The sequence below is a fragment of the Gadus morhua genome, chromosome 7 (genome assembly GCF_902167405.1).
Source record: "Gadus morhua chromosome 7, gadMor3.0, whole genome shotgun sequence".
NCBI classification, from domain to species: Eukaryota; Metazoa; Chordata; class Actinopteri; order Gadiformes; family Gadidae; genus Gadus; species Gadus morhua.
In genome coordinates this window covers 31,820,687-31,828,863 of record NC_044054.1, presented here as the reverse complement: position 1 = coordinate 31,828,863, position 8,177 = coordinate 31,820,687, and the positions used below count along the sequence as shown (strand labels likewise).

At 47.2% G+C, this 8,177-nt stretch overlaps 1 long non-coding RNA gene across 1 annotated transcript; it reads left to right on the top strand.

The window, feature by feature from the left end:
- Positions 1 to 1,895: 1,895 nt before the first annotated feature.
- On the top strand, positions 1,896 to 7,525 carry LOC115547256 (uncharacterized). Its single transcript, XR_003977343.1, has 2 exons — positions 1,896 to 2,633; positions 4,697 to 7,525. It is a non-coding gene; the product is annotated as an uncharacterized LOC115547256 (long non-coding RNA).
- Positions 7,526 to 8,177: the final 652 nt, after the last annotated feature.

Sequence of the window (8,177 nt, the reverse complement as noted above, 5' to 3'; positions counted from 1 at the left end):
TACCGTGTGAGAATTTGTTTCTGGGTCCTCTTGCCAAATATTGATGTCAAGGTGTTTCTGGAGGAGAGCATAATGTGTGTAATCATCCCTTCAGAGTGTCAGTGGACCGCGGAGACGCACCAAACGGAGTCTTTAGACCCCGCGATGGGCCTTCAACCTCCCCCCGAAAACACCCAAATTATTCATGTTTATTAGAATAACAAGAGGCACGGCCAAACACGGGTTGGTGCGATTCCTCTTAAACGGGGGGGGTTCGGGGGGGTTAGCAGCACAGGTGGAGCACTGCGGTACTTACGCATCGTTCAGTTTGTTGTTCTGCTCCTTTACTCTGTCAGCCGGGAGCTCGTTGCACACAGCGGTGGTTTCCTCAGCGCTGCACCGAGGTCTGCCCCGGGGATTGAACCTGTCCCCGGGTAAGACCCCTACCTGGGGTTAGATCACAGGTCGGGGTTAGAGCCCTTCCCGTGCTGGGGTTAGACCTTGCACCGGGTGGGATAGAAGCTCCCTCTCCTACGGGCGGAGGAGGCTGCCTGACACTGCTGCCCTGACCACCGTCCAGTGCTCTACATGGAAACATATGACGACAGGTTACAGAACGACGATCAAACCAAAGGTCACTCAGAGCAAGGCGTTCCCTAGACCAGGACTTTAACCTTTTCTTTGGCTCCATACTCCCCGACTCATGTTCTGTATAACAGAACTGTATATTTTGCTGTTCCGAGTAAGGAGTACCCTTGGTTTGAGTTTGTCACAGTACAAACGTCAAGCATTGCAGTGCAAACATCATTCAGACAAACGGAGATCAAAAAGAGATCTCCGAGAACGTGTGGGTGCGGGTGACCTCATTCGTAAATGAATCAGCATGACTCGGTACTGGACAGACGTGATGATGTGTTTACCGGTCAACGATTGGTCGAGGCCGCAGGCCGGTGTTAGCATCATCCTCCATGTCCTGATTAAAGTTTTCAGGGTTATGTATTACTCGGTCTGTTCATGACAGAGAAATACCGTGGTTCACGCTGTGCCTTCGCTCCCAACACCCAATATTAAAACACAGCGTCACGCCACCAGGAAGAAAGGGACATCAGAGGATTACCGTCTAGGGGTTATGGTGTTGGACACCCAGCCTGAAAGGCTCTGGCTCCCACCTCCAATGTCTGGTGCCTAACCTGTAGCCATCAATCCCAGAGCAAGATGACCCCTAACCCCTACCTGCTCTAACGACCTGGCTCTGTACAGTCTAACCCCTACCATGTCATTAAGGCGCAGGCAGGGGTTAGACAGTACAGAGAGGTCATTAAGGAGCAGGTAGGGGTTAGACAGTACAGAGACAGGTCATTAAGGAGCAGGTAGGGGTTAGACAGTACAGAGACAGGTCATTAAGGAGCAGGTAGGGGTTAGACAGTACAGAGACAGGTCATTAAGGAACAGGTAGGGGTTAGACAGTACAGAGACAGGTCATTAAGGAGCAGGTAGGGGTTAGACAGTACAGAGACAGGTCATTAAGGAGCAGGTAGGGGTTAGACCAGGGGTCTCAAACTCAATTTACCTGGGGGCCGCTGGAGGTAGAGTCTGGGTCAGGCTGGGCCACATCAAGTATTCCACAAAAAAATATTAGATCACGTTGGCTATGTAATCGCTGACAACAGGGGACATTTCATAGTGGTTGGTGGAAACCGGGATATTTTAGCGTCCTTTGGCTTTTGTCGGGACTCAGGACACGTAACTCAAAATTGGGACTGTCCCGGCAAAACCGGGACATCTGGTCATCCTATCACAAGTGATAAAAAAGCGTGGCAAGCGTCTCAGCAAAAATGTGTGTTTGACAACAACGGGCGGGCCGCACTAACATTAAACTTTGATGTCAAGTAGGGGGCCACAATATTTCATCCCGCGGGCCTCAATTGGCCCCCGGGCCGCGAGTTTGAGACCCCTGGGTTAGACAGTACAAAGACGGGTCATTAAGGATCAGGTAGGGGTTGGGGGCATCTTGACTACAGGTAGACTGAGGACATCAGGTTCGGACCCAGAATGCTGTGGCTTGTATCAGAGGGACTGACCTTCAATACCCAGCCATCTCTCGTAAACACTTAAACATCGCATTACGCCCTCATTATTGAATTGTTAACATGCTTTCGTAATGGCAACAACATTATCAACACAACACACGCTACATGAACAGTCTGTTCGCACTGCAAGCGCGGCCGCTTCAAGCACCATCACCTCATAAAGACGGCAGGAAACACACCACACCCGATAACAAGTTTCCAACCACAGGCCCCATTACTTCCTCCTCCGGGCTGACTCAGCACAGCACGACATCCGACCGTCACCAGAGAACACCCTTGAACGTATGTGGTCTGCAGTTTGGGTCCCTTCCAGTTCCCCCTCCACTCCCACTGCGCTGGCGTCTGGACGCCGTCCTGGACCAGTCTGGGTCGGCCTTCACCCAACCCTGGACTGGAGGCGTCCCACGCTCGGGCTGTACGTCGAACTCCACCTGAAGATAACGGACCCGTCCAACCCTGCCTTCACCGTCCACCGCATCGGAGTCCAGCGTCTGAACAGCACTCTGTCTGCTCTTCACACGGCTGGGTGAACCCCACCCTAACCCCACCCTACCAACCAACACGGTGAGCCTACACCACATTGCGTTTATTGAGTGGATGTTTTTGCCCACTTATGATAACGGTGTGATCCAGATGCCTCGGACACCAGCCTTCCGAGTTGCAAGTGGGGAAATCTCCCAGCTTCCTTGTGTCATTTCACAGAGGCACGCCCCCTTTTGGTCTGCGCCCGTAAAGAGATTTATTTTCTTTGTATTTGTATCACGTTGGTCATTTAAATGCTCTTACACACTTGATTACATTGTAACTTTATTCCAGTCACCAATCAATGAATTGCACGGTCTTGCTGTGCGTGCAATACAATGTAAAGTTGTGTTGTTGGTTTTTCGAGCTGGGTTGCTAAAGAGGCTAATGTAGCTAACAATACACAACGACTAGCCAATTTCATGACACAATCACAAAGACGAACGGGAACGCTAAAAGTGCTCCAAGACCGGCAACTCGGAAGGCTGGCGTCCGAGGCATCTGGATCACCCCAGATGCAGACCGGTTCTCCACATCAAGTGGTGCCCAACTGCCCTGTCCAATCAGAGCAGAGCTTCAGTCCCTAAGAAGCGAGCACTACAGAGTCAACGCCCCCCCTTTCTCAAGACACACTTGTTCAGAGCTCACCTAGACTCTGCATAGCTCCCCCCTTGACACCCCCACACCCCTCTTTACGCATTTATTGTATGTTGTACGTCCTGGCACTTATTGTACACACTTATTGCATGTTGCAAAAAGTAACTTATTGCAAATAGAACCTAGCATCGTGTAGCATCTTTTCCTAGCTATCTTCTGTTTTTTTTACACGGGGAATGGGTTAACCTAGTGATTGTTGCTTGCCAATTTGTTCTATAAACATCCTTACTGTACCGAAAGCCATATATTGTTGCTCTCTTTCTTCTGTCAAATGTACTTATTGCACATTTGTATACGTCACTTAAAATAAAAGTGTCCGCTAAACGCCCTAAATGTAAACGTAAATGTCGTCAGTCTTAGTTCATTGATTTCCGTCGAGTTGCAAAGAAAATGGTTCATGACGCATTATTCTGAACACCGGTCTGTTCTTCTCAACACAGACCTGTTCTTCTGAAGAGAGAGCTGTTCTTCTGAGTATGGCTCGCTTCTTCTGAACACAGACCTGTTCTTCTGAACAGAGCTGTTCTTCTGAACACAGAGCTGTCTTCTGAAAACTGGTCTGTTCTTCTGAACACGGCCCTGTTCCTCTGAACACAGAGCTGCTCTTCTGAACACCGTTCTGTTCTGCTGAACGCAGAGCAGTTTTTCTGCTCCGTTATAGCAGCCCAGCCTTCATAATGATGATGTTGGGTCAAAATTAATTTGCTACACGGAAAACGATTAGTTGGCCACCAGAATGTTCTCTGTGGACGCTTAGGAAAAACAGAATGATTTAGAAAGGGCTTCGGTCACAAAGTATTAAATCAGTTCCACTCGGTCAGAAGCACATAACCCCCCCCCCTCTTCAGACAGAGGAGGTCGGAGAACGCGGCAAACAAACAAACATCTGGAGCCGCTGGAGAGGGAGAAGTGCTTTTCCAGGATGATTCAGAGGATAAAACGCCCCAAATCATTTGGGTTTGTGTAGATTCATCCTTCTGTTGATGCCCTTCATCATCCCGGAAGTCAAGCAGCAACTTTAATCGCAGCAATTTTATGCGCATACATTTTTTTTATGTCCATCTTCTATTTATGATTCTTCCTCCATTCATCAACCGAGAGACATGGATGTACTGGAGCCAACTCTGTTGTTCACTACAGTAACCCTGGGGAGGGGGGGGGGAACAGTACGTCATCACGACTGATCACAGTTAATGATCACAGTTACTGATCAGTTACTGTGATCATTAACTGTGATCAGTTACTGTGATCAGTAACTGTGATCAGTAACTGATCAGTAACTGTGATCAGTAACTGTGATCAGTAACTGCGATCATTGACTGTGATCAGTGACTGTGATCAGTAACTATGATCAGTAACTGATCAGTAACTGATCAGTAACTGTGATCAGTAACTCTGTGATGAGGAACTGTGATCACAAACTTTAAGGCAACACATCCCTCTCTCAGCACCACTCAGTGATGAGGAGCTCTTTGAGTCCCTGAAGATCAGCCGATATCAGGCCTACGTCTTCAGTCAAACCTCCGGGCGGAGAAGGCTGGCTGGCAACAGACGAACGATGGTAGGTTATTATTATCCAAAGAACGGGAGAAATAAACACAGAATGCTGGTGTGATTATGAAAAGTCGTGTCAGATAATTACTGCAAATCTCTCCTGTTCAAATTCATTTCCCAGAGAGTCTTCTGATACCAGAATGCGAGATGACTATAGCCCTTTTTCTTCCCCGTGTGCTTTCAAATTTTAATTTCTCAGATGATTTTATTTTATTTTTTTTCTCACCATTACGTTTCCAACATCAGGAAGAGGTCTGTTGTTCACTGCTCTTCAATAAAATAAATAAATAAATCATAAATCAGCGCTTCCTGAGTTTGAACCCAGCGGTTGGCTGCTGCCCGCCTGTTGTTCACTACGTCTCCATTGTCCATTGCTTGCTTTAAATGGATTCATTAATCCATAATCATGCATTTTATACCGGGGGTTAAGATGACCTTGGCCTTTAAATAACCTGCATTATCATTATTGTCGTCATCATTATTTCAGTTTGATTATTATTATGATTATTATAATTATTATAAATATTATTGATAATAATGTCTATCAGCGCTTGACTTCTCCTTGAAGTAGGCAGAACTTTTACCGTACAAAATTATGTTTATTATAATTTATATATTGTTATATATTTTATTTATCCATCAACCTTTTAAATTCAAGCAAACGTGTTCAAATGCAAAAGTACAACAAACGAAGTTTGTGTGTAGAACATCAAAATGTCCCTATTGAAGATATGACCTCTGAACTTCTGAACTTCTTCTGATACATTACGCAAACCATAATCCACAATTACAGAACTCAAAGAAAACAAAATGTCCTCCAATGTGGCTGGGGATGAAACGGTCCACCGAAAGTCTTTCATGTCAGCATAACAAGCATGTTTCCTGGTGTCAGGGCTTAGGGTAAGCTTCTACGATTCCGTTGGTCTGTTTTTTTTAATCTGTGAGGTCACAAATAGAACAACAACATGCGTGATTAGGGCGGGCGATAAACAGAGTCAGGCCGCGGCGGCTTACACGCTAATGAACAGCTCCCCCAAAACCCACAATTACATAATTCTTGTTTTCTTTTCCCAGTCTAAACTGAGAGGGGGGGGGGGGTTCCGTTGTGATGTTTGGGGCTGAGGTTTTGATTAGTCGACTCATCTCAGCAGGCCCCGCCCCCTTCGTAAGCCTCCACATCCTGGTCGCCCCCGACTTCCCCACACATCGGTTATCATCTGCCGGCGGTGCTCAAACAAGGGCGGCATGTTGCTTATGAGGTGGAGCAGGTTGTCCGGCAACCGGAAGGTCGCTAGTTCGATCCCCGGCTCCTCCTAGCTGAGGGTTGAGGTGTCCCTGAGCAAGGCGCCTCGACCTAACTGCTCCCAACGAGCTGGCTGTCATCTTGCATGGCTGACACCACCATCGGTGTGTGAATGTGTGCGATAGTGTATAGCGCTATGAGTGGCCAATGGTTAGAAAAGCGCTCTCTCGAACACAAGGAGGACGACCCCATGAGGAAGAGGACGCCAACGGACACAAGGCGGCCCCAGTTGATCTCCCGAGCCACAGGTTGGGAACCACTGGGCCGGTTCTCCGTGTTCTGACGGGCTCCGGCTCCACCTCCTCCGGTTTCTGGTGCATTAGGAGGAGCAGGGTTCTTGGAACGATGTGCCTTTTTTTTTTCAGGGGAAAAATGCCAGCACCTCCCAACCCTAACACCTTGGGTCCATAGAGTGAAGTAAAGGCAATCTGACTCGCCTTTACTACTCCCCACACAGCTGGACGTTGCCGTGCCAAAACGACTAGCCGTTGACCCAGAGCTGCCAAACTTGTCATTTCATTGGCAATGCATTAAAAACAAAATGAAACCCAAAAGGCAGAGGAAACCAAAAAGGCAGAATTCCACTCTAGCTTTTTAACTGTTGTTGAAACTGGCAACCGGTCAACTGCGTTGCCAAGGTTAGCCTCTGCTAGAAATGCACAAGGATAATTTTCTATTTTTAAACGTTGCTGTGTATATGATTCAAATAATTTTTTGGCTGTTTTTCTCTTAACCTGAGTCGCTACGCACCTAGCTACTCGTGCCCAACAGCCAGGTTGCATACACTGCATTAGCTACATTAGCAATAACAGCTACATCGTACACAACAACAATACCTACATTAGCAACATTAGCTACGGTACCCAGCATCATTACAAATGCCTAGATTAGCCACATCATAAACAATAGCCAAATCAGCTACATTAGCCACACAAGCTACATTATCAATATTAGCTACATTAGCTGCATTCATTTTAATAGTTTAATCAGCTGCATATTCTACCAACTAAGCTACATTGGCATCCTTCTCTAGATTTGCAACATCACACAACACAACATGAGGAAAGCATTGTATCTTCCTGGTCGTATAATCTGTAATTACTTATTATTAATTATTATTAATCACTTATGCTGGTCTATGTGCAGGTGATCAACACAGCAAACATGCTCTGCTTAGAACCTCCATCGCAGGAAACCAAAATCAACACAGGTTCAAAACTCGAGACAAGTGTTCTCAAATGCCACGCTAACTAATGATGTTCTATATTTCTGTTCAAACTTATATTGTATTTTATTTTAATTAAATTGTATTTTATTCCTTTTGAAGCACAGATGTACCGGTCATGTCACACAAACATTTTGCTGCATATCCTGTATGTGTATGTGACGAATAAAAACCTTTGAATCTTTGAATCTTGAACCGTGGCAGTTTCCCTCCTAACTCCATCGACTCCTAACACCATGACCTCCTGAGGTGGGAGTGGTCCTGCCTGCCACGCCCACCTCATCAGTGCAACCCCCTTCACCCGTGTTCCCTCACCTTATTTAAACCCACTCCTTCCACTCATGGTGCGTTCCAGAGCCCATCCAAACCAGTCGGATGTGGGACTTATCCTACCTCCACCTAAGAAAAGTGCACTGGAATGCCTGTCGAAGTGGAACATCCCACCGTCGAGGTGGAACCTCCTACTATCTAACTGGGGGGTGATCGACCCACCCCCACTTCACCAAGTAGGAGCTAGTACAGTTCAGGTAGGATAAGTCCCACATCCCATTGCTTTGGATGGGCTCTGGAACGCACCATCAGTCTCTGCCAGATTGTCCTTAGCAGCATGCAAAGCTCTCTAGTACTATTTCCCGGATTGCTTCCTCGGCGTCGACCCTGCTTGTCCCTGACCATCCCTGACCTGTCCTCGTCGTCCCTGCCCTGGGAACCTGAGCAGCCTTCTGTCCCTGACCCCTCTGCCTGCTCGCCCCTTGTCTGTCTCCAGTTAGCCTGGATTCCCTGTTTGGACAATAAAACCGTTGAACTGTTCCAACGCTGGTCTCGGTCTGTGCTGTTCTGGGATCCA